The sequence below is a fragment of the Lissotriton vulgaris genome, chromosome 11 (genome assembly GCF_964263255.1).
Source record: "Lissotriton vulgaris chromosome 11, aLisVul1.2, whole genome shotgun sequence".
In the NCBI taxonomy this organism is placed as follows: Eukaryota; Metazoa; Chordata; class Amphibia; order Caudata; family Salamandridae; genus Lissotriton; species Lissotriton vulgaris.
Window position 1 is genome coordinate 839,898,856 of NC_141699.1, and position 27,341 is coordinate 839,926,196.

Below are 27,341 nucleotides of genomic sequence, written 5' to 3' on the forward strand. Positions count from 1 at the left end.
TCCCATCACCAGAGTGACCCGGAGGGTTTACAATACCCTTGCATAGCTGAAGTCCCTAAGAGAAAGAGAGGGGGGACCGTAAAAGGGAACTACGTAAATTGGAGACATATTTCATTCTGGATTTTAACTGTAAAGAACTGTATGGACTCAACGTAGACGAGGATTTATATACATGTCTGTCTTGATTAGTGTAACAATATGATGAAAAGCTAGAATACGGATCTGCACGTGTAACCATGAATTAATTGTGTTTTTAATCAGGAACATGTTTTCTCTTGACAGTGGTAATACTTTTGATGGAATAGACCAGAGTTAATAAGTCAGTTTTTAGCACTTTTGAAAAAATTCTCTTATGCATTAGCACTTTAAACTAGCATTGTTTACTTGTTTTTCATTAAACAGGGATAGAATAGTAGGATGGTAAAGAGTGGTAATGTTTACTACAACAGATATGAATGGAGTTTACATAAGCACTAGCACTTTTTATGAAGTACTGTGATGAAAAAGAGTGGAATGTTTACAGTGAGATAAATTATCATAGTTTACATAAGCATGAGCACTTTACTTTGAAAGTACGGTTTATTGAAGGACAAGCAGATTACACATAAGAACAATCAACTTATTATACAGCTATGACATTTTGAATATATGTATATATATTTTTTAACCGTATAATTGAAATTTTATTAATCCTTATTTAATTTTAGTTTTCTCTCTTTTTATATAATTTATTCATATACCATCCACATAGAAGAATTCTTTTTTGGAGTGTGATATGCGTAGAGAATTATAACGGTGCTTCAGTGTCTCATATATGTGTGGAGAACAATGAATATTGATAGGGGTGCCGCAGCGCGGAGGTCTTTGGACGAACTCTTGTACGTGAGGAAAGGACAATCCCTGCCAGACACTTCTTTTGCTACACAGACTTTGGCGGAGTAAAGAGGGGAAAATACACCGCAATCCTGGGCTTGTAGAAGTCTCGCCGGAACACCTAGGTGGACTCCAAGTCCCAGGAACCTTTGCCTGACACCACCTGGGCCGGGAGCAAGCCGCGCCTACACGACTCCTCCTATGTAACTTTTCCATCTTCCCGGCGTCGCCCGGGACAAGGGCGGACCATTTTTGGCCGTTAGTGGCCGGAAGAGACCGGGCCGGGCCACCCCTCTTGGGTTTTGCGGCAGGGGGTTAAGGCGCCCTCCAACCAGCGTGAGCCACACTATTACCTATTATTCCAGACTGGTTATTTCGCTATGCCCTGTATTGTACTTTAATTACCAGTACCACTGTGCTAAATATAGAACTTGTTTTATTGGCAATCTTTTATCCCCACATTTAAGTGCCCAATTTCAGGCAAAAACAGTTTTGCGATGCCTGCCCCAGAGTCAAAGCAAAAATCGGGCCGAAAGCCACAGTTATCCAGCTTGACAGCGATCAATCGTATGCTCCAGATATGCTCCAGAAAACCATTGGGGTGGTGGCTAATGCCATAGAACATACAGAACGCCGTCTTTCACTACCTGCTGGGTCCCTTCCACCCTTGCCATCTTCCAACATATTCACGACCACCATCAATTCTCAGGACTCACTTTTGGCTCCATCATTTGTCTCCCTCCCAGGACTTCACCATGCTCTAAACATCGAAAACAGTCCCCCCACTAAAGGTAATATATCACCGGAGTTTTTGCCCCCGCCATCCAGGCTATCCCTGACCCCTACTACCTTTTTGAACAAGTCCTCACCCGATCCCCTTCCTCAAGTTGAGGATCTCATAGTTAGCGGGCCCTGTGATTCATCCATCAGTCTAATTTCGATCCCTGCCTCTCCCAAAAGTGTAAGCAATGATAGCCCGAGGTTTAAAACTAGGGGACAAAAAGCCGGGCTCAAGACAATACACAGTCACTCGGAACGTCCACCTACAGGGAATGCTACTAATATCGGACCACAGAGGTCTAACAAACAAGGGAGCCCCTTCAAACTGCATACAGCTTAGCTACTGCAAGGGAAATGTGGACGTAGATCCTAAGCCCGCAACAATTAAGGCTGACTCTATCCTGAACATTTTGTTCTGGAACGTCGCGGGCCTACGTCTAAAGATCGTAAATGATACCTGGTTAGATTTCATCCACAACTACAGTATCATAAGTTTGCAGGAAACATGGGTAACATCAGAACTACACATAGAGGGTTATAGAACTTTTTTTCCCCAGCGTTACCTTCTCCCTCTGGTAGAGCACAGGGTGGTTTGGTTATATACGTATCCAACACTCTTCAACTCACAAGCATAGTCCCGGTAAAAATGGAACCAAATTTCCAAATAGTCGCTCTTCATCAAAGTAATACCAACGCCCTGGTACTAGGACATTTTTATAACAACCTATTCGCAGAGGTTTTGATAAAAACAATAAAGGAAATAGGCCTTTGTCTCCACAAACTATCTATAATGTCTTGTAAGGAGCTGACCATAATCTGGGGCGGGGACTTTAACCAAACGCCTTGCAAACACAGTGCTAACTCACTCTGTGGTATAGTAGATGAAAATAGTGATCCGATAACCCATTTCTCTCACACCGCAGTCGGGCATATCCTGAATGAAACCTTGTGTGGCCTAGACCTTGCCCTTGCCAACGACTTGGTTAATCCTCTTGTACCTGTAACACCTACCTATAATGGCAGAGGAAGGTATAGCACAATTGATTTTAAATTTATATCAGGGACAGCAGGAGGGGTTCTTTTAAAATGCAAAACCCACGATATCGCCGTCAGCGACCACTTTCCGAACAGCATCACCTTAAAACTTCCTAATAGCCACGTGAGGCCTAATATCGAAATGCTTCTAAGCCAAAATAACATCTTAATGGACAGACTAAATGGCTATTCACTAAGGTGGGAAAAAGTGGATCCGCTTGCCATTACAAGTCTGGTCACAAACCTTAGGCAAGCGTTTGCAAATTGCCTTGATCCAGCAACTACCAGCTAGGGAATAATGGCTAATATTTCTAAAATGATAGTATTAATTAGGGAAACACTTTTGGTAAGCACGAAATCAGGTAAATCCGGAATCAAGGGATGGTTCGACAGTTCCTGCACAAAAGCCCACCAGAACCTAAAAACAGCCTAAAACAAAAAAGATAGAAATCTAAAGGATATCGCAGAAAGACCTATAACCAGGCCCTAAAATCCAGCAAGAATACTCTCAAACAAGATCTCTGGACACAACTCCACAGATCATGTACCCTGAGGGATAGCGCCGCTTTCTGGAAGGTTGTGAAGTCCCCTTTCTTATTAGATGCAAAGGCTAACCCTAGTATCGATGTTACTATTGATGAACACCTGTGGTTTGAGTATTTTGAGCGGATATTCAGCCTTCCCACAACCGCAATTCGATCAATTCCAGAGGGGTTAGCTAAAACAAACTTCCCGTTGCCTATTTATATTACATACGAGGAGATGGAACTCGCCCTAAAGGCCAGTAAAAACGGCAAGGCGCCAGGCCCCGACGGGGTTCCAATTGATCTTTTCAAGTTCTTCAAGTTCGACACGGATCTATGGTCGCCAATCTTAACCAGGGTTCTTCAAGCTTCATGTGACTTGGGACTTATCGAATCATGGTCCCAGTCAATCCTCGTTCCTATTTTTAAAAAAGGGGATCGTCAAGCGCCATCTTGTTTTCGGCCCATTTCCCTTCTGGACTCACTGGGGAAAGTGGCCTCTGTGGGGCTTCTGGTACCAAAGCTCTTTCTGACCTACAATTTGGGTTCCGTGAGGGACTGGGCACCATAGAGCAAGCCCTTAACCTATCCTTAATGATAGGGCAATATGTAAATGCTAAGGGGGGGCCCTTTACATGGCATACATCAATCTCTCCGCAGCATTTGATTGCGTCAACCACAACAAGCTGTGGTCTATTCTGACAGACATGGGAATAGAGTCTTCCCTCATAACGTTTCTGCGCCAACTATATTTAGACGCCACAGCCAGAGTCAGATACGGCATGGGGGGCAAGCTAACAAAGTCGTTCAGAGTGGACCAAGGGGTAAGACAGGGCTGTGTCCTGGCCCCGTTAATATTTAATTTATATACCAATGGCTTGGAAAAAGCCATGCTGATGGGTTGCCAGGACCTTCCCTCAATAAACACGCGCCCAATCTCGGTCCTACTCTATGCAGACGACGCCGTAATCCTAGCCCGCACCCCTATGGAATTACAGCGTGCTCTAGAGAAATACCACACTTTTATGGCCAACCTCGACCTTAAGGTCAACATTAAGAAAACGTTTGTAATGTCTGCAGGGTCGAGGATTAAGAACATCAAGCCCATATTTATGGGGGGCGTGGCTTGGCAGCCTAAGATGGTGTAAGCGACTCTCTAGAGCTCAGTCCCGGCTGCCCGCCTAAAAATTGCACCAAGTAACTGGGGTATCTCTCCTGACCCTCCAGCCATCCCTACCTCAAGCTGAACCTACCGGGACACCCTCAGCGCGGCGGCGGCATGAAATGCTCCCGGGAACCAGCAGAACCGGGAAGGTTGCTCTGCGGCCGAAGAGAAGCAGAAACATGGCGGCGCCATGGTAGACATCTTGTGGCGAGTCCCAGCGGTGGCGAATCGGGAGCCTCCTTTCACCCGTAGCACTTGCCGACCTCCACCAGCGGTGTGCCCAGAGCAATACCGGAGGCGGAGTGACAGCGACCCCCCCAGGCGCCCCCAAACCCGAAGGTGAGAGCGTTCCTGCCTGCACACGCCGCGCTCGACTACCAGCGGGAGGCCCATGAGGGGGATGCTACGCATCCAGCAGCGGCTGCCATACCGGTGCGGGGACATGACACGGGTGGCCCGCGGGGACCTCCCTGCCCTCCTGCTCACTGCGCATTAAAAGAGGCACCAACAGCTACCATACTCTCCAGGCCATGAATCGGTGGTCGGTGGGAGGACAGCAGAGACATCACCTCCGGTGCTTCATTGCCACAAGGGCCTGCGCTGGGGAACATCACTGCGACCCTTCGCCCGGCGCCTCCACGAGGACACAGGTGGCATCCACCCAGCGCCTTCCCAGTGCCCCTAAAACATTGAGGGACACCCCCCTCCCTCCCAGGCAGGTGTGGGGCTGTGGGGGTGCGGAAACGGAACAAAGGGGGACCCCGCAGTGAGGAACATATGGGACCTGCGCCACACAACACCATCACGCTGGGATCCGCAACGCACAGGGGACAGGCCGCAACACGTGTCCACCACTCGACGCAGCCCGGGTGTGCCTTACGCCCCTACGCAGCAATCTGATGGCATAGGGCTTTATTCCCTGGACCTCCGCCCCCCTGCCGGCCCTGGAGCTCGAGGGGAGTAAGAGACAGTCATAGACTACCACACTTGCTCGTAACCAAAGACTGGCGCACGATCGCCCCGAGGCCCCGGAGCTGGGCGACACAGACGATGACTCCTGGCGCGACGCCTATGAAGCCTTGGTGTTCACCAGCAGGTGCTCTCAAGCCACAGACATGGCGGCACCTTCCCCTCCCCGACACAGGGCGGCAAGATCCACACACCTCAACAGGAGCTCATAGCATTCGACAATAGCGTCATGGGACGCCAACGCGCTGCGGAGGACCCGCCAGCACGAAATCGCAGACTGGATTCCCCGGAACCCACTCATTTCTCCACAACAGAAGGGATCCCTCCTGAACCATCCACCTCGAATAAACTGGACAAAGTCCTCGCCGCCATTAAACACTCCAGGGTCACGATGGAAACTAAATTTGGAGAACTGGCCGTGGACATGAGCCTCCTGCGAGATGACCACAGGAAATTGGCAGACAGGGTCAAACAAGCCGAAACAACGCTCCAAGACATGGCGCCGGAGGTACGCACACATCAGGATGCGCTGACGGACATGCAACGCAGGATACAACTCCTCGAAAATAAAACAGATGACTTGGAGGGACGCTCTCGGAGGAGCAACATTCGCATCCTGAATCTGCCGGAGGGATCAGAGGGCTCCCACCCGGTCACCCACATGGAAACCTGGATAAAGACATTCACTCGCCCGAAGACTTAACTCCGTTCTTCTCCATTGAGAGAGCACATCGAGTACCGGCTCGTAAGCCCAAACCAGGCTTGCTCCCTAGACCGTTCCTCCTTAAGCTCCTCCACTTCCAAGACCGAGACAGCATCCTTCGAGCAGCCCAAGAGAGAAGTGCATTACTCGTGGAAGATAAACGGGTCATGTTATTTCCAGACTACTCAAAAGTGATTCAGCAACAAAAGGGCCACCTTCCTGGCGGTCAAACGCTCCCTGCAACAAAAGCAAGTGCAATACGCTCTCCTCTTTCCAGCCCGACTAAAAATCATCTATAAAGACTCCACACATTTTTTCACTGACCCTGCGGAGGCGAGATCCTGGGTGGACCAGCACCTGCCAGACCCCGCAGCTGAGGAGGGCTCGCCACACCACCGGCAATCGGGCCGCACCAGGCACCAACGGAAGAGGGTCACTCTCACACAACTCACCTCCCATCCAAGAACGCCCACGCGCAGAGCCCCCAATGTGGAACAAATTATAGCAGAACGCAGGAAGGCCATACAGGCAGCTGCTGCAAGGAGAGAAGATAAGAACACCTCCAACATAGAGGAAGCCCCTCACATCTTCTCGTCTGATGACGAAGCCAGCGATACTCACACATCACTTGATGGATCCGGCACGCCGCCGCTGGTCATCCCACAAATGGCGGACACACTGATCTAATTTGCGGCGGGACACACGGATCACACTGAACACGGCATTGCGGCTAATGTGTGTGCAAGTACTATGGTAGGCAACAAGAGATGGCCCAGAGCCCGACCGACCAGAACTGGACGCACTACAGACAGATGCATTCGCGACGATAGGAGAACCTGTCCCCCCAGCGACAAGAACTGATCATCATGCAGCGGGCGGCCGGGCGGCTAGAGAAGCCCGCAACCGAGCAACCACCCCTGCCACAAATCGACTTAAAGACAGTACATGAAGTACAGTTTGGACATCCCGTTTCCGACGCTATGTCCCTTTTGTTGGGAAGTTTCCCGAACATCAAAGTTTAATGTCCTAGTTTACAAGACCCAACCTACACCCTATGCGGATCACTCTGATGGGAGACTATGCAACCAGGAAAACCTTGAACAATTGGAGAAGTGGGATGCGGGAGGAGGGAGCGGGGACGATGTACAAAAAGGGGTGGGGCCCCAACCATTGACATACCATGGCACTTCGTCCCCCAAATACTGATATTAAAGTAATTACCATAAATGTCAGGGGTATGCATACGCCTAGCAAACAATACGCTGTTACGTCTATATTAAACGTCAGCAGGCGCAGATAGCGTTTTTACAAGAGATCCACACAGGAATTAACCAGGTTACAAAGGAAATGGCGGGGTATACTATGTGCTACTACCTACTCGGCGTACGCCAGGGGCGCCCTTGTTTGGATCAGGCCAGGAGTCCCGTTCAGGGAACACACACGAGTCATAGATAAAGAAGGCCGATATGCCGTACTGGAAGGTTTACTAGATGACTAGGCACTCCTTCTGGGTAGCACATATGCCCCTAATATAGACCAGGACCCCTACTGGGCACGCCTTACAGGAGTACTTACCAGATATCTCACGACCCCATGGCTCCTTGGAATGGATTATAATTGCGTCCTGAATTTCCAACTAGATAGATCACAGCCCCCCGATTCACTCACCGGCACAAAAGCAGACTGCACAATATCAGGAGTGGGTACGGCATTGGAACCTGGTGGACCCGTGGCGCGAACACAACCCGGATACACAACTGTACTCTTTTCAGTCCATACCCCATGATCTACGAGTCCGCCTTGATAGATTTCTTTGCTCCATAACACTGTTCCCACTCGTACAACACTCTGACTATCTCGGTAGAGTCCTCTCCGACCACGATGCACGTTTCCTGACACTGGCGCCCCCCCACCCCACTACACCCACCTGGAAACTACCTAGTGACTGTCTTTCAGGCCAAGTTTTCAGACAAACACACAGCTCCTACATCAGTGAACACTTCATGATTAACACCGGCACAGCGGGGTACCGCCTAATAGAAAGGGACGCATTCAAAGTAGCAGCCAGGGGCCACTGCATACAACAGATCCTTGGAGTCCGTAGGACACTAGACAGAACTATACAGACTACGGAACTGACACTGGTGACGCTTACGAAGCAAACTGACACCACGGACGCCAATGTTGAACAAATAGCGGAAGCCAGAACCGCCTATGCAGAGGCACTACGAGACCTGCGCAAATTTAACTTTAGGGCCTACGCAGACAGAACACACAGGGAGGGCAATAGGGCAGGAGCATTGTTGGCATGGCTTGCCAGGCAAGAAGTGACCATGAACCCGATCACGGAACTACTTGACCACTCAGGTACCGCCAGACACTCACAAGTCGAAATCTTAAACATTTTTCAGGACTATTATTGGAAAATCTATCAGGCCCGACGCAAACAGGCCAACAACGAGACATCATGCGGTTTCTCCATCCCTTACGTGTCCCCCACATCCCAAGAACAGCCAGGAAAGACCTGGACTCGAAGATCAAAGCACCGGAGGTCACCCAAGCCATCAGACAACTGGTGCGACACAAGGCCCCAGCTATAGACGGATTCCCCCTAGAATATTACAGCACCTTTTCGATGCACCTGGTTCCTAAGATAGTGACTGTATTAGATGAGGCACTTACCCGGGGACAACTCCCGGAATCACTCCGAGAATCTGTTATTGTAACAATTCTCAAACCGCGTCGAGACCCAACCCTCCCGGCCTTATATCGGCCAATAACACTTCTAAATACAGACTGTAAACTACTCGGGAAGATCCTAGCAAACAGATACACCCAGGTCCTCCCACTTCTGGTGCACTCAGACCAAAACGGTTTTATCCCTGGACGAAACACTTCACAAAACATACGTCGGCTATTCCACATCCAAGATAGTGCGCGAACGCGATTCCCTAATGCCGCCTGCTTGATCTTAGATCTCGAAAAGGCGTTCGACACTCTACTCTGGCCAAACTTATTTGCGACACTGCGCAGAGTCCGAGTTGGACCTGTCTTGTTGAGATACACCAAACTCCTCTACAAGGGCCTTACATCTTGGGTACGGATAGGTAAATACATATCGGCTCCATTTCAGGTCAACAGGGGGACCAGACAGGGATGTCCCCTGTCTCCCCTCCTGTTTGCCCTAGTAGTCGAACCACTCGCAATCAAACTACTTCAGGAGGGACAGACATGGGGCATACCAATAGCGGACGTCACACACTGTGTGTCCCTATACGCAGATGATCTCTTGATATACATCAGAGATATCACAGGTGACTTATCCACGATCTGGTCAGCACTACAGAGTTTCGGGGAGGCTTCCGGTCTTAAAGTTAACTGGTGGAAATCCACAATCTTCCCATTAAGCCCTCACCTAGCGCCACATGACCTACTGATGGGTCCCCACAAGCTCCCATGGTGTACAGCAGCACCTCGGTACCTAGGGTGCAGCTATATCACACCCCCACAGACCTATATGAAGGGAACCACCGTAAGGTCTTAGCAGGGCTACGAACATCAGTAGCCCCCATAGGTCGTGTCACACTTGCAAAAATGATTATGGTCGCTCGACTCCTATACCATTTTGCCAATCTCCTGGTGATACCACCACGATCCTTCTTTACAGAACTTAACTCGATCCTCACAACACTGATCTGGGGAGGAGGCAGACATAGGGTGGCCCTCTCCACACTTTACCTTCCCACTGCCCAAGGGGGACTCGGAGCTCCATCCTTTGAGGCATACTTTCTGGCGGCGCAACTCCAATGGCTATCGTACTGGACAGCGGAACGCCATATCGGGGAAACTATCACGGACCACAGCAGGGTCTCCAATCCGGCGATACACAGACTTTTGCTCCCAGGCACAAAGCCACTGCGTACATACCCCTTACAGGTAACGGTGGCGCGCAGGTGTATGCTCAGGATTCACCGCATGTCCAAAGGGAAACCACCGTACTCACCGCTGCTTCCGCTGACAGGCCCCCCTCGAAAGGAAGGCTATTATACCCCGCGCCCTCCAGGTTTGGACGGACCACTCCATCACGGACATCTTCGAAGATGGCCAATTGATGTCTTATGCTCAATTGACAGATCTATATGAGCTCCCACCTGGTCAATTCCTCCTGCACCGGCAACTCGTAGACAGCGGCTGCCCCTTCTGGGATGCGCGGGAGGGCGAGCCCCCGACACACCCGGTGATACACACTATAATACATATGGGAGTCAGCAGACACCTGGTCACGTGGTTATACAAGGCAATCCGAGAGCTTCTGCTGCGACCCTTGGACTGTCGGGTATTCAATGATAGGGAGTGGGAAAAAGTATTGGAATATCCCAAAATAATCTCTAGAAACGCCCGCTTTCGAAACATCCAATTTAATATACTTCATAGAGCGTACCTCACCCCACAGCGGCTTCACCGGTTCTACCCCGACACACATTTTGCCTGCCCCCGATGCCAAACCCCCGAAGCTGACTTCAAACACATGTTTTAGGATTGCCCTGTAATTGCACAATACTGGACACAGGTACACCGTATTCTCATGGAAGTTACTAGAAATGCAACCTTATCCACATGGGAAGCTAGTGCCCTAGGATTGTTCCGCATGTGGAAAAATGAGAAGGTGCCTTACAGATTCACCTCCCTCGCCCTTCTTCTAGCGAAGAGGGGAATAGCCATGAAATGGCGAGCCCCAGAGGGTCCCCTGGAGGCAGCATGGACAGGAGCAGTTAAAAAATGGGGGGCGGCGGAAGAGAGCGTATTACCAGATGAGGAGGTAAAGGGCATACGCAAACACCCCATCTCTCTCGAATGGGCACAGCTGCTACACCTCTTCACCCACACCACGACACAACCACCTTCCATGACTCCCTCGCAGTTACATAACACGCTGAACTCCCCGTCAGAGTGGACAGAAGAAGCCTCCCAAAGAAATACCGACCCTTAGACTACGGGATTACCGGATGTCAAACCCACCCCTCCCACAAGAGTCACGAACATCTCTGTCAACTATGATCTCCCACTCCACACCAGCCGCTGTCCGCGCCACCCTCCCTTTCTCCCACTAATGAGAGCTCCGCAACATTACCCCCCCGAGTTCACTCCCCCACTACGGTTCGTTGTTCCTCTCAACATTCGGAAGTTCCGATTCCGATGCGCAATTCATCGACACACATTCACCAACTGCATAGATGGAGTTACGACAGTTATACACAGACATGACACAAACAGTCCCCGGGCACTCCCTGCAATACCATTGTGTGACTCGTGCCGCGCATAACGATGCAAAGACCAAGGGACTTGGACTTGTTCCCCCCACAGCGATAGTTACAGGTACACACAGGAACTATTCTTGAGATGTCGCCGTTAGCGACCGATATGATATGTTCCTACTGTTCCATGCATAGATACCAGCCATGCCTTACTGTATTTTTTCTTTCTGCTTCCTCTCATATTGAAAAATGTATACACTTGCCAGGATAATAGTTGTAATGTGAAATAATAACATTTAAACAAAAAAATCCAGCCCATATTTATTGATGCACAAAAAATAGAGAGCACAAGTATGTATCCCTATCTGGCAATTACATTCAACCACAAATGCTCTTGGAAGTATTCCATAGAATCCAGGAAACTCACCTTTATGAGAACAACTGCTGCCTTAGTCAAATTTGCGAATAAATTAGGCAGACGGCCCCGGGTTGAACTTTTAGAAATCTACAGGGCTAAATGTGTATCGAGCACACTTTATGGGGCGGGAGTTTGGGGTTATGCCAACGTCGAGGAGGTGCAAAAGGTGGAAAACACTTTCCTGCGATTCCTTTTGGCGGTGCCTCAGGGCACATCTACCTATGCTTGTCACTTGGAAGTGGGTCTGTCCTACTTAACAGATCTGATTAGGATCCAACCCCTTCTTTTATGGCATCGCATTTGGTCGCGCAGTGAAACAACTCTCTGCCAGGGTATCATAGAGGACTGTGTTTCCCTAGATATGGCCCTAAAGATCTGTTGGCTTGCTTACATCAGAAAATCCCTTAGCGACCTCGGCATGATACAGTACTATCACTCCCCCACCTCAATAGCTGTAATCCCGAGAAAGAAGTTTAAAAAGACTTGTCTGGCCCACTTAGAATCTCTTCGGCTTGCTAGTGAGGCTCCAAAAGTTACAGCCCAGCACTTACTACTAATTCAAACATCATCCATGATTCAGCCCTATTTAACCTACAACTTTAGGGGCTACGAAAGATTCTTGTTAACCAGATTTAGACTGAATATCCTTCATCATCTGGTCACTTTCCCCAAGGCCAACACCTGGACAAAACCCCTTCAGGCTTGTCCTTGTAATGACAGCATTCCCCAATCGACGATCCACATAATACTGTTCTGCAAATTCTATCAGGAACCAAGGTATCTTTGGCTTTTGCCAATCCTTAAAGTAATGGGTTTACGTAGGTGTCGTACAGCATTTCTTGCTCTTCAATTCCTTGACGCTGAATCCTTTGCTAGACAAGTAGTAACATTTTTTATATTAGTCATCAAGCACAGGCAGAACCTGGGTTGAACCAGGGCTGCATTCCCCCAAATTAGTGCCCCCTTGTGATCATCAATACCTCATTATGCCGCGGTGCGGGCCAGTTCTAGCATTTTGAATTTCTCTTAGCCCTTCTTTATTATCTTGCCAGTTTTTAGGGCTGTTGTTATAACTTTTCAGTATGTTTTTAGTATTTTTATACACTCCTATTATATTTCTCTTGATAGCTGTTAGATGGATTGCTCCAATTCCGACTGCTCTTTTACGGGTAAAATGGAATATTTTGCGAACTTATGGTGTAAACTGTGAACTCGTCATTTCTTTTCAACACATTTTTATTGTTATTTTTTTATATGAAATGTATTGCGCTTTTATGGATGTTTCGCTTACAACCGAATTAAGCTTGATTTGATTTGATTTGATTTGATAGGGGCACTTGCCTGCAGATACTGAAAAGATTGTTTTCGATTGTAACTCTCCCCTTTTTTATCCCTAAAAAAAGCACTAGCACTTTAATTAAAGAGTAATGATGTATATGGGAAATTGTATAAAATTAAAAATATATTGTTTCCGCAATATACACCAGTTTGCACGTATGCAATTGGAAGGAAAGCTTTGTGAAGTTAAAATATACGTTAAAATATGGCCAACACCTTTCAAACAATTGTGATCTGTTTTAACCCTGTGTCCATTGTTTGTTTCTATTACCACTGCAAGTGCATTTTAAAGGGAAAAGTAATAGTGGAAAAACATCGTGAAAAAGGGAGTTCGACTCCCGAAACGCGTTGATGTATTGTGTCATTCTTTACAAATAAATAAAAGGACTTTTTACCCTACCGGAGAGTGCTGGATGATTATCTGAGGCGCATGGGGTAATCCTATAACTAATATATATATATATTACCTACTGGCTGTCGCCAGTAGGTATATATAGTTAGGATTTTTTCCCTATGGGATTTTTGAAAATTCTATGTCTAATAACTTTGGTGTTTGTGGACGGAATCAGCTGAAATTTTCAGGAAAATGGCACATTTTGTTTCTGAGCAGCCCTTAAAAATTTGGGGGGGTTTCGTTAAGGGGGGGCTGAGAAAAAAGGGGGGTCCCAAAACGCATTTTTCCCATGTTAATTTCCATAGGGCCTTTGGCCTCACTTTTAGCTCGAACGGCTGAATGGATTTGCACGAAACTTGGCAAAATTGTAGGGACTGTTAGCCCGATGTGCCTTTGCTAGGTCTCAATATATGTGCTCCAGTGGATTTTGAGAAATTAACGTTCAAAACAAGATATATATCTGTAACAGCGCTCCGGGCTGCGCTCCGGTCCGCTTACTTTTCGCGAAACGGAACTTTGCGATGCGAAGCTGATTGGCTCTCCGGTGTCTGTCAACATTCTAAACAGTCCGGAGCGGCCGCCATCTTGTCTCTCGGTAGGATCGAGAGACAAGAAGAGGTGAAAAACGAAGGGGGAATTTAATGAAAGGGGGCAAGGTAGACCCCTCTTGACCCCCTAGGAATGATGTTGGGGTTATTAAAGGGTCCCGTGGGGAAAATTAAAAAAAATAGATTTTTCACGGTAGAAGCGCTTCCCGGGCCGCGAACTGGGCCGCAAACTGGTAGCGAAACGGGAATTCGCCATTTTGTGTTTCGTTTTAATTAAATTACTAGGTATAAGGGGGTGCGGGAGACGTATCCTGATCCCTTATGTTTTCTGAGGGTGGCTGAGGAGGCTCATATATGTTGATACATGTCTTCCAGCGGCTGTGCGTGAGCGTTTTTTTTTTGTCTTCCATCTTGCCTTTTTTCCAATGCCACAATTTTGTCGTGCACGGCAGCCATTTTAGATGCCTTGACCAGACCCACTCTCTGCACGCCGTCGATTCTCAGCATGGCTCCCCATCCTCGCAAGCATCTCCCCCACGCGCTGGTCACCCCCGCTCTCTCTCTCATGCATGGGCCATAAACTTCCCCCCATCTGCGCTGCTCTTCCCAGAGAATCACACCCTGTGCCCGCCCGACACCTCCCTTTCACCCTATTCACTACCGCACCCTCTGACACTCCTCTTCCTATCACCTAGCCCTGCGGATGTAGTTTATGGCCCCAGCTGTAGAGAATCCAGACATGCCAACCCTCCCGATTCAGGCGTGAGACTACCGTTTTCAGTGCTAGTCTCCCGCCTCCCGATTCCTGCAAGCAAAAACCCGATTCCTCGGGGGTTTCAGCTGACAGGGCTTGGTATTGTGTTACGTGCTAATTCTTCCAGGAAACGTCAGAGGGCCGATGCAGGGGCTCTAGAAGGGGTGATAAACCATTTAAGCCTCATTAACAAGCGCATGGTCTTTTAAAGATCTGTGAAGTACTCGGGCGGCGGTGTGTGTGTGCCCTCTTTCAGGAGCGGGCGGGGGGGGGCACTGCCAGCAACTTGCCAGGCCAGGCAGTGTTCAACACTTGCATCACCCTTTCTCTGCCTGCTATTGCGCTCCATGCTTCGGAAAGGTAAGAAAAAGAACGTGCATTTGAGTTTGAAATGTCCGATCCTGTAGCAGCACACTTCCAAAGCCCACACATGACAATAACCCGATTCAAGGCCCCATTCACCCGATTTGTAAAAAATATATAGCACTCCAACAAAGTAGGATTATAAAACTTTATTAACTTATAAATATATAGAACGCAACAAAAACTGTAAATTCATTTAAACATTTGTGGAAAAAAGAAGCAACAATGGTCAGTAGCTGTCTTTTGTGCGAATAGTCCCAAGGCAGCACAACGTGCTGAGTTCTGGACGGCACCCAGGTGATGTCACCTGGGTGCCGCACTGGTTTTTGGTATCCTACAATGCAGCTCAGAAAAACAGCGTGGGGCGCCCCGGGGGGTGCGCGGGGAGGCCTCGTCAGTAGCGGTCTGTTGTGCGAATAGTCCCAAGGCAGCAGAACGCGCTGAGATGTGGATGGCACCCAGGTGATGTCCAGTAAGTTGCCGCACTGGTTTTGGTATCCTACAATGCTGCTCTGAAAAACGGCGTGGGGCGCCCCGGGGGGGTGTGGGGGAGGCGGCGTGAACGGGCCTCCCCAGGTGGAGGCTCGTCTGCTGTACTGGGGCGCCCCTTTACCGTTTCAGTTGCCATTCCGCCCGCTTTTGCTACACTGTGCCTCATCCTCCATTCAGCTGTTTATCGCCCGCTCTTGCGGCTACAGCGTCTCGCTCACCATGTAGTTGAGTTGCGCCCACTCTTGCGGTGCAGCGATAGGCGGCTGCCATAGGACTCTTAAAATGGTGGACGGCTCTTCGGATTTGGGCCTGGTCCACTAAAATGGCCCTGGGACACCTTGGAACTTGGACGCTTGCCTGCTAGGGCTTGGGCTCCATTCTCGAAAGCGTCCCCTCAGCCGTGAAGATTCTACAAAAGTCTTGGGGGCCCTCGACTCCTGCAGGCTTCCGGTGGGGAGCGGCTGCCATGATTGCTCACGGAATGACCACGACGGAGCCAAGAGATGGTGGTGCTCTCATGCTGACGCCAGCTTCAGTCTGAATCATCCAGAAACAAGGTGGGGCTTTCATCGTTTGGGAAAAAAAAATGTTCTAAACCAATGAAAAGTGTTATTTTTAGGTCATATGACCAAGCTTTCCATCATTAGGAAACCAAAAGTAAAATGAACCAATGAAAAGTTTTATAAACAAGTCACATGACCTGTTATGCGGCATAGGGCTACAAAAAGCGTAGAAAATCCGTTGGCATGTGAGGCGGCGTCAGTAGCGGACCGATGTGCGAATAGGCCGAAGGCAGCACAACGCGCCGAGATCCGGATGGCACCGAGTTGGTGTCCAGCAAGTTGCTGCACTGGTGTGGCTATCCTACAATGCTGCGCCGAAAGTCGGCGTGGGGCGCCCCGTTGGCCTGTAAGGTCGCGTCAGTCAGTGGGGGCTGTGCGTCTCCCCCAAGATGGAGGCTCCTCGGCTGCAGTGGGGCGCCCCTTAGCATTTCACTCGCCGTCCAACTGAGTTGCGTCCGCACTTGCGGCTACAGTAGGCCGAAGGCAGCACAGCGCGCCGAGATCTGGATGGCACCGAGGTGGTGTCCAGCAAGTTACCGCACTGGTGTGGCCATCCTACAATGCTGCGCCGAAAGACGGCGTGTCCAGCTGAGTTCCCGTCACTCTTGCGGTACAGTGACTCGAACGCGCCGAGATCCGGATGGCACCAAGGTGGTGTCCAGCAAATTGCCGCACTGGTGTGGCCATCCTACAATGCTGCGCTGAAAGACGGCGTGTCCAGCTGAGTTCCGGTCACTCTTGCGGTACAGTGACTCGAACTTGCCGAGATCCGGATGGCACCGAGGTGGTGTCCAGCAAGTTGCTGCACTGGTGTGGCCATCCTACAATGCTGCGCCGAAAGTCGGCGTGGGGTGCCCCGTTGGCTTCTGAGGTGATGTCAGTAGTGGACCGATGTGTGAATAGGTCGGAACCAGCACAAGGCGCCAAGATCCGGATGGCAAGTCCTGGATGTTGAGTGCCATAGTTGAGAGTTCTGAGCAGTGTTTGTAACACTGTCTGAAGCTTATTTGCACCTGCTGCAGCTTCACTATTGCCCTGGTGTGGCCAAAGATCGCCCATGACATAGGCGGCCGGCTCCCGGGGTCTGGCGGAACTTTTTTCCTTTTCCTTTCTGCATATTGTCCCACAATCCATTTGACCTGAAGACACGACCAGAACCCTGAATGTGTGCAGGGGGACGCTATTGATTGAATCAAAATGGCGGCTTCACACAAAGCTGAGTCAAGCGTTGCTGTTGATGCTATACAGACAAAAATTGGTTTTCAGTTTGTACATTCTTCAGGATTTTTTTTTCCATCCAAGGATGATTGAGAGTTTGTAGAACAATGGCTTCAGATTTTCAACATACTACTCTTCAACATTCTTCCTAAATGTAAGAATGTGAGACTCACAAGGAGAACGGCTGTTTATCTTTCCTTTCAAAATGCTGCCAACAATATTTTCTGAATGGAAGACACCATCTTGTAGCATAAAGGGCCGAAAGGGGTTCTGGTCTGGCCGATGGTTGGTGGAGACATTTTGACTATATCTTGGACCTGCCCGGCCTCGCCCAAAATGGCGCCGGTATAAATGGGACTCGTAACTCCTTGTTGTGTACTGGTTGAACAACCTTGATATCACGAGATATGAATGCAGTTTTGATGCTCATGGCGGGCGGGGACGAGAATTGATTGAATATTTCGACATCCCTATTGATATTAAGTTCTGATGTGTTATTGATTACTGTACTATTGAAAGTTCGAATTAACGTCACCCATGGTACTTGCCCGCAAATGTATATCTAGATAATTTTTTTGTAAGTGGCCCTGTCGTATTTTAATTACAAAATGTACGTCCACCGATTCCGCAACTGTTAGACACCTTAGTTCTTGCAACCTAATGACCCGCTCGTTACGTTCCTCTACAGTGTAAATGTCTCCTCATCATATACGATTTCAGTTTGCTCCGTGGCCGGCCCACGTGGTTATAGGCCCGTATTTGTATACTGACATTTTCACAATAAAGGTTTTTAAAACAAAACATGGTAGTAGTATTTACATTGGTAAAGTTTTTACTTTTAGTCACTGTTTTCGGATCAGTAAAAGGCAAGTGAAATAAAGCAGTCCAATTACATGACGGATAAAAGGTATCACTCCCCCACCTCAATAGCTGTAATCCCGAGAAAGAAGTTTAAAAAGACTTGTCTGGCCCACTTAGAATCTCTTCGGCTTGCTAGTGAGGCTCCAAAAGTTACAGCCCAGCACTTACTACTAATTCAAACATCATCCATGATTCAGCCCTATTTAACCTACAACTTTACGGGCTACGAAAGATTCTTGTTAACCAGATTTAGACTGAATATCCTTCATCATCTGGTCACTTTCCCCAAGGCCAACACCTGGACAAAACCCCTTCAGGCTTGTCCTTGTAATGACAGCATTCCCCAATCGACGATCCACATAATACTGTTCTGCAAATTCTATCAGGAACCAAGGTATCTTTGGCTTTTGCCAATCCTTAAAGTAATGGGTTTACGTAGGTGTCGTACAGCATTTCTTGCTCTTCAATTCCTTGACGCTGAATCCTTTGCTAGACAAGTAGTAACATTTTTTATATTAGTCATCAAGCACAGGCAGAACCTGGGTTGAACCAGGGCTGCATTCCCCCAAATTAGTGCCCCCTTGTGATCATCAATACCTCATTATGCCGCGGTGCGGGCCAGTTCTAGCACTTTGAATTTCTCTTAGCCCTTCTTTATTATCTTGCCAGTTTTTAGGGCTGTTGTTATAACTTTTCAGTATGTTTTTAGTATTTTTATGCTCTCCTATTATATTTCTCTTGATAGCTGTTAGATGGATTGCTCCAATTCCGACTGCTCTTTTACGGGTAAAATGGAATATTTTGCGAACTTATGGTGTAAACTGTGAACTCGTCATTTCTTTTCAACACATTTTTATTGTTATTTTTTTATATGAAATGTATTGCGCTTTTATGGATGTTTCGCTTACAACCGAATTAAGCTTGATTTGATTTGATTTGATTTGATAGGGGCACTTGCCTGCAGATACTGAAAAGATTGTTTTCGATTGTAACTCTCCCCTTTTTTATCCCTAAAAAAAGCACTAGCACTTTAATTAAAGAGTAATGATGTATATGGGAAATTGTATAAAATTAAAAATATATTGTTTCCGCAATATACACCAGTTTGCACGTATGCAATTGGAAGGAAAGCTTTGTGAAGTTAAAATATACGTTAAAATATGGCCAACACCTTTCAAACAATTGTGATCTGTTTTAACCCTGTGTCCATTGTTTGTTTCTATTACCACTGCAAGTGCATTTTAAAGGGAAAAGTAATAGTGGAAAAACATCGTGAAAAAGGGAGTTCGACTCCCGAAACGCGTTGATGTATTGTGTCATTCTTTACAAATAAATAAAAGGACTTTTTACCCTACCGGAGAGTGCTGGATGATTATCTGAGGCGCATGGGGTAATCCTATAACTAATATATATATATATTACCTACTGGCTGTCGCCAGTAGGTATATATAGTTAGGATTTTTTCCCTATGGGATTTTTGAAAATTCTATGTCTAATAACTTTGGTGTTTGTGGACGGAATCAGCTGAAATTTTCAGGAAAATGGCACATTTTGTTTCTGAGCAGCCCTTGAAAATTTGGGGGGGTTTCGTTAAGGGGGGGCTGAGAAAAAAGGGGGGGTCCCAAAACGCATTTTTCCCATGTTAATTTCCATAGGGCCTTTGGCCTCACTTTTAGCTCGAACGGCTGAATGGATTTGCACGAAACTTGGCAAAATTGTAGGGACTGTTAGCCCGATGTGCCTTTGCTAGGTCTCAATATATGTGCTCCAGTGGATTTTGAGAAATTAACGTTCAAAACAAGATATATATCTGTAACAGCGCTCCGGGCTGCGCTCCGGTCCGCTTACTTTTCGCGAAACGGAACTTTGCGATGCGAAGCTGATTGGCTCTCCGGTGTCTGTCAACATTCTAAACAGTCCGGAGCGGCCGCCATCTTGTCTCTCGGTAGGATCGAGAGACAAGAAGAGGTGAAAAACGAAGGGGGAATTTAATGAAAGGGGGCAAGGTAGACCCCTCTTGACCCCCTAGGAATGATGTTGGGGTTATTAAAGGGTCCCGTGGGGAAAATTAAAAAAAATAGATTTTTCACGGTAGAAGCGCTTCCCGGGCCGCGAACTGGGCCGCAAACTGGTAGCGAAACGGGAATTCGCCATTTTGTGTTTCGTTTTAATTAAATTACTAGGTATAAGGGGGTGCGGGAGACGTATCCTGATCCCTTATGTTTTCTGAGGGTGGCTGAGGAGGCTCATATATGTTGATACATGTCTTCCAGCGGCTGTGCGTGAGCGTTTTTTTTTTTGTCTTCCATCTTGCCTTTTTTCCAATGCCACAATTTTGTCGTGCACGGCAGCCATTTTAGATGCCTTGACCAGACCCACTCTCTGCACGCCGTCGATTCTCAGCATGGCTCCCCATCCTCGCAAGCATCTTCCCCACGCGCTGGTCACCCCCGCTCTCTCTCTCATGCATGGGCCATAAACTTCCCCCCATCTGCGCTGCTCTTCCCAGAGAATCACACCCTGTGCCCGCCCGACACCTCCCTTTCACCCTATTCACTACCGCACCCTCTGACACTCCTCTTCCTATCACCTAGCCCTGCGGATGTAGTTTATGGCCCCAGCTGTAGAGAATCCAGACATGCCAACCCTCCCGATTCAGGCGTGAGACTACCGTTTTCAGTGCTAGTCTCCCGCCTCCCGATTCCTGCAAGCAAAAACCCGATTCCTCGGGGGTTTCAGCTGACAGGGCTTGGTATTGTGTTACGTGCTAATTCTTCCAGGAAACGTCAGAGGGCCGATGCAGGGGCTCTAGAAGGGGTGATAAACCATTTAAGCCTCATTAACAAGCGCATGGTCTTTTAAAGATCTGTGAAGTACTCGGGCGGCGGTGTGTGTGTGCCCTCTTTCAGGAGCGGGCGGGGGGGGCACTGCCAGCAACTTGCCAGGCCAGGCAGTGTTCAACACTTGCATCACCCTTTCTCTGCCTGCTATTGCGCTCCATGCTTCGGAAAGGTAAGAAAAAGAACGTGCATTTGAGTTTGAAATGTCCGATCCTGTAGCAGCACACTTCCAAAGCCCACACATGACAATAACCCGATTCAAGGCCCCATTCACCCGATTTGTAAAAAATATATAGCACTCCAACAAAGTAGGATTATAAAACTTTATTAACTTATAAATATATAGAACGCAACAAAAACTGTAAATACATTTAAACATTTGTGGAAAAAAGAAGCAACAATGGTCAGTAGCTGTCTTTTGTGCGAATAGTCCCAAGGCAGCACAACGTGCTGAGTTCTGGACGGCACCCAGGTGATGTCACCTGGGTGCCGCACTGGTTTTTGGTATCCTACAATGCAGCTCAGAAAAACAGCGTGGGGCGCCCCGGGGGGTGCGCGGGGAGGCCTCGTCAGTAGCGGTCTGTTGTGCGAATAGTCCCAAGGCAGCAGAACGCGCTGAGATGTGGATGGCACCCAGGTGATGTCCAGTAAGTTGCCGCACTGGTTTTGGTATCCTACAATGCTGCTCCGAAAAACGGCGTGGGGCGCCCCGGGGGGGTGTGGGGGAGGCGGCGTGAACGGGCCTCCCCAGGTGGAGGCTCGTCTGCTGTACTGGGGCGCCCCTTTACCGTTTCAGTTGCCATTCCGCCCGCTTTTGCTACACTGTGCCTCATCCTCCATTCAGCTGTTTATCGCCCGCTCTTGCGGCTACAGCGTCTCGCTCACCATGTAGTTGAGTTGCGCCCACTCTTGCGGTGCAGCAATAGGCGGCTGCCATAGGACTCTTAAAATGGTGGACGGCTCTTCGGATTTGGGCCTGGTCCACTAAAATGGCCCTGGGACACCTTGGAACTTGGACGCTTGCCTGCTAGGGCTTGGGCTCCATTCTCGAAAGCGTCCCCTCAGCCGTGAAGATTCTACAAAAGTCTTGGGGGCCCTCGACTCCTGCAGGCTTCCGGTGGGGAGCGGCTGCCATGATTGCTCACGGAATGACCACGACGGAGCCAAGAGATGGTGGTGCTCTCATGCTGACGCCAGCTTCAGTCTGAATCATCCAGAAACAAGGTGGGGCTTTCATCGTTTGGGAAAAAAAAATGTTCTAAACCAATGAAAAGTGTTATTTTTAGGTCATATGACCAAGCTTTCCATCATTAGGAAACCAAAAGTAAAATGAACCAATGAAAAGTTTTATAAACAAGTCACATGACCTGTTATGCGGCATAGGGCTACAAAAAGCGTAGAAAATCCGTTGGCACGTGAGGCGGCGTCAGTAGCGGACCGATGTGCGAATAGGCCGAAGGCAGCACAACGCGCCGAGATCCGGATGGCACCGAGTTGGTGTCCAGCAAGTTGCTGCACTGGTGTGGCTATCCTACAATGCTGCGCCGAAAGTCGGCGTGGGGCGCCCCGTTGGCCTGTAAGGTCGCGTCAGTCAGTGGGGGCTGTGCGTCTCCCCCAAGATGGAGGCTCCTCGGCTGCAGTGGGGCGCCCCTTAGCATTTCACTCGCCGTCCAACTGAGTTGCGTCCGCACTTGCGGCTACAGTAGGCCGAAGGCAGCACAGCGCGCCGAGATCTGGATGGCACCGAGGTGGTGTCCAGCAAGTTACCGCACTGGTGTGGCCATCCTACAATGCTGCGCCGAAAGACGGCGTGTCCAGCTGAGTTCCGGTCACTCTTGCGGTACAGTGACTCGAACGCGCCGAGATCCGGATGGCACCAAGGTGGTGTCCAGCAAATTGCCGCACTGGTGTGGCCATCCTACAATGCTGCGCTGAAAGACGGCGTGTCCAGCTGAGTTCCGGTCACTCTTGCGGTACAGTGACTCGAACTTGCCGAGATCCGGATGGCACCGAGGTGGTGTCCAGCAAGTTGCTGCACTGGTGTGGCCATCCTACAATGCTGCGCCGAAAGTCGGCGTGGGGTGCCCCGTTGGCTTCTGAGGTGATGTCAGTAGTGGACCGATGTGTGAATAGGTCGGAACCAGCACAAGGCGCCAAGATCCGGATGGCAAGTCCTGGATGTTGAGTGCCATAGTTGAGAGTTCTGAGCAGTGTTTGTAACACTGTCTGAAGCTTATTTGCACCTGCTGCAGCTTCACTATTGCCCTGGTGTGGCCAAAGATCGCCCATGACATAGGCGGCCGGCTCCCGGGGTCTGGCGGAACTTTTTTCCTTTTCCTTTCTGCATATTGTCCCACAATCCATTTGACCTGAAGACACGACCAGAACCCTGAATGTGTGCAGGGGGACGCTATTGATTGAATCAAAATGGCGGCTTCACACAAAGCTGAGTCAAGCGTTGCTGTTGATGCTATACAGACAAAAATTGGTTTTCAGTTTGTACATTCTTCAGGATTTTTTTTTCCATCCAAGGATGATTGAGAGTTTGTAGAACAATGGCTTCAGATTTTCAACATACTACTCTTCAACATTCTTCCTAAATGTAAGAATGTGAGACTCACTAGGAGAACGGCTGTTTATCTTTCCTTTCAAAATGCTGCCAACAATATTTTCTGAATGGAAGACACCATCTTGTAGCATAAAGGGCCGAAAGGGGTTCTGGTCTGGCCGATGGTTGGTGGAGACATTTTGACTATATCTTGGACCTGCCCGGCCTCGCCCAAAATGGCGCCGGTATAAATGGGACTCGTAACTCCTTGTTGTGTACTGGTTGAACAACCTTGATATCACGAGATATGAATGCAGTTTTGATGCTCATGGCGGGCGGGGACGAGAATTGATTGAATATTTCGACATCCCTATTGATATTAAGTTCTGATGTGTTATTGATTACTGTACTATTGAAAGTTCGAATTAACGTCACCCATGGTACTTGCCCGCAAATGTATATCTAGATAATTTTTTTGTAAGTGGCCCTGTCGTATTTTAATTACAAAATGTACGTCCACCGATTCCGCAACTGTTAGACACCTTAGTTCTTGCAACCTAATGACCCGCTCGTTACGTTCCTCTACAGTGTAAATGTCTCCTCATCATATACGATTTCAGTTTGCTCCGTGGCCGGCCCACGTGGTTATAGGCCCGTATTTGTATACTGACATTTTCACAATAAAGGTTTTTAAAACAAAACATGGTAGTAGTATTTACATTGGTAAAGTTTTTACTTTTAGTCACTGTTTTCGGATCAGTAAAAGGCAAGTGAAATAAAGCAGTCCAATTACATGACGGATAAAAGGTATAATACGTAGGAACGCAGTAAAGATAAATGGTCAAGGGCAGTTGTGTTTTCCACTCCTGCAACATAAAGTGATCGATAAGAATCTGATAATCAGGCGTATCGGCGACTAAGACAGCAGGCCGAGCCTCTTTTACTCAACGGCTCCGTCATGGGACGAAGAAACGCCCTTTTTCTCGAAAAAGGAATATATTTTACTTGCAGGACAGTTGTAAATTTTCCGGGAAAGTACATTAGCCTGGAACATTATAACATATATGTTTAAAAAAAAATAATGTTCGAAACCAATAAAAAGCGTAATTTTTAGGTCATATGACCAAGCTTTTCATCATTAAAATAACAAAAGTAAAATAAACCAATGAAAAGTTTTATTAACAAGTCACATGACCTGTTATGCTTACGTTACGCGCTGCGCGCCGCGCCCCGGATCACTTCCAGGTGCGCTAACGCGGCGTGTCATATAACGCATTACGCGACAACGTAGGTCAAGAATATAGTCAAAATGTCTCCACCAACCAGCGTTCGGAACACAACCCCTTTCAGCAGTCCAAAAGGTTCTGTTAAATGACAACAGAGGGGACAGGCAACAAGAACCATCAGTCAAAGAGGGGAGGGCAAGTTCTTCTCTACCGGGTCATGTTGGGGCGCTACCGGAACTGATCGAATTGGTAGTCTACAGTGTTTCTGGATGTTTCAGACTGAAGCTGGCGTCAGCATGAGAGCACCACCATCTCGTAGCTCCGTCGTGGCCCTTCCACGAGCAATCATGGCAGCCGCTCCCCACCAGAAGCCTGCGGGAGTCGGGGGCCCCCAAGACTTTTTTAGAATCTTCACGGCTGAGGGGACGCTTTCGAGAATGGGACCCAAGCCCTATCAGGCAAGCGTCCAAGTTCCAAGGTGTCCCAGGGCCATTTTAGTGGACCACGCCCAAATCTGAAGAGCCGGCCGCCATTTTGAGTGTCCTGTGGTATCCGCCTATCGCTGCATCGCAAGAGCGGGAGCAACTCAACTACATGGTGAGCGAGACGCTGTAGTCGCAAGAGCGGGCGGTAAACAGGTGAATGGCGGAAGAAGCACAGTGTAGCAAAAGCGGGCGGAATGGCAACTAAAACGGTAAAGGGGCGCCCCACTACAGCGTGTCTTCAGGTCAAACGGATTGTAGGACAAGGTCCAGAATAGAAGAGTCATCAAAAGGCAAAAAGTTCCGCCGGACCCCGGGAGCCGGCCGCCTATGTCGGGGCGATCTCAGGCTACACCGGTGCTATAAGACTTGGGGAGGGGGTCAGAGCCAAGCGTCTTCTCCGAGTCCGTGCCATCACACCACCCCTCGGGGGCCTCCGTCAAGCGGTTTAGGGAGGTACCATATCACATTGTTTTCAAATGCAGTCAGGTCCACAAACGGCCCTCACTTACTTTGAGAATAGTGAAGCTGCAGTAGGTGCAAATAAGCTTCAGACAGTGTTACAAGCGCTGCTCAGAACTCTGAACTATAGCACCCAACATCCAGAACTTATGCCATTTGAGAATGGCAGTGACATCGAAGCAACTCAGGGACCAAAACCATGAACGTACTTTCACGTATGAAAATCTTACTTGGGGAGGGGGCAGGAGCCAAGCGCCCCCTCCCAGTCCGCGGCACCACACCGTATGTTGAAAATCTGAAGCCATCTTTCTACAAACTCAACCAACCTTGGATGGAAAAATCTAGAAGAAAGTACAAACTGAAAACCAGTTTTGGTCTGCATAGCATCAGCAGCAACGCTTGCTATCGGAGTGCATGAGTTTCATGCTCGATCGATTGAGCTAGCCGGATCGGGCAACAAAAAGTATAAAATAGTTATGTAAATAGTTATTTAATAAAATGTTTTACCCTGTTACTTTGCTGGTGTGTTGTATATATTTTTAATATTTGCATAGGGTTTGTCGTTATTTTGGGCGGGGTGGGTGACGGAGCCGAGCTGTCTTGCAGCCCTCATGGTGTGGAGCTCAGTTCATCTCACTATTTTCGTATTTCTCATGAAGGGTTGTTCCTAATGTTTCTATTTTAGCGAGGTCAAAAAGAGATCCAATTAGTGGCCTACTGATTTTGCTCGATTACTTTTATTTTTTTACACGATTTTTCACGATTTTTCACTATCTGCAAAGACTTAACAGAGTATTGCGACTTTGTGCTTATTTGTAAATAGAGAATGAACCAAAGAGAATCAATTGTAAAACAGTAAATGCTTGGATAACAATCAATCAAATGGAGAGACAAGCAGGCACAACGGATTACAACGGGGGTAAAGGCCTGCGTTAACTACCCTTCACTATCTGCAAAGAGAGAGTACTACTAAGAGAAAAGAGGGGAGGGGGGTAGCGTTCAAAGCACATCAGCGTGCATAAACACGAAAAAGTTTTTACCTATCACGTACTTGACATTTGACAGCTTTTGATATTTGCTATTAAAAAACCATTGAAATTCACAGAAAAAACCATAGGTTTTAGGCCATATATAGTTAGGAATTTGCATTTACAAAACCTTGAAAATTCACTGAAAAAACCATTGGTTATAGACCATATATAGTTAGGGATTAGCCTTTTCAAAACCTTATTTTACTCACACAAAACCATTGAAATTTCATATATAGTTAGTTGCACTAACTATATATCGCGCACCCGCAATCCACTGCTGATGATGTCACATATTACATCATTCATGACATGGTTAGTGACATCACTGATGACATCACTGATGACATCTCAAATGACATCACTGATGACATCTCAAATGACATCACTGATGACATCACTGATGACATCTCAAATGACATCACTGATAAAATCACTGATAACATCTCATTTGACATTACTGATCACATCACTGATGATATCATTCATGTGATAATGCCAT

The 27,341-nt window shown here is 48.1% G+C and overlaps 1 protein-coding gene across 6 annotated transcripts in view; it reads left to right on the top strand.

Annotated features, from left to right (window-relative positions):
* Positions 1-27,341, top strand: part of LOC147683571 (galactose-3-O-sulfotransferase 2-like) — a 692,139-nt gene that overhangs the window by 171,542 nt on the left and 493,256 nt on the right. The window lies entirely within an intron of this gene.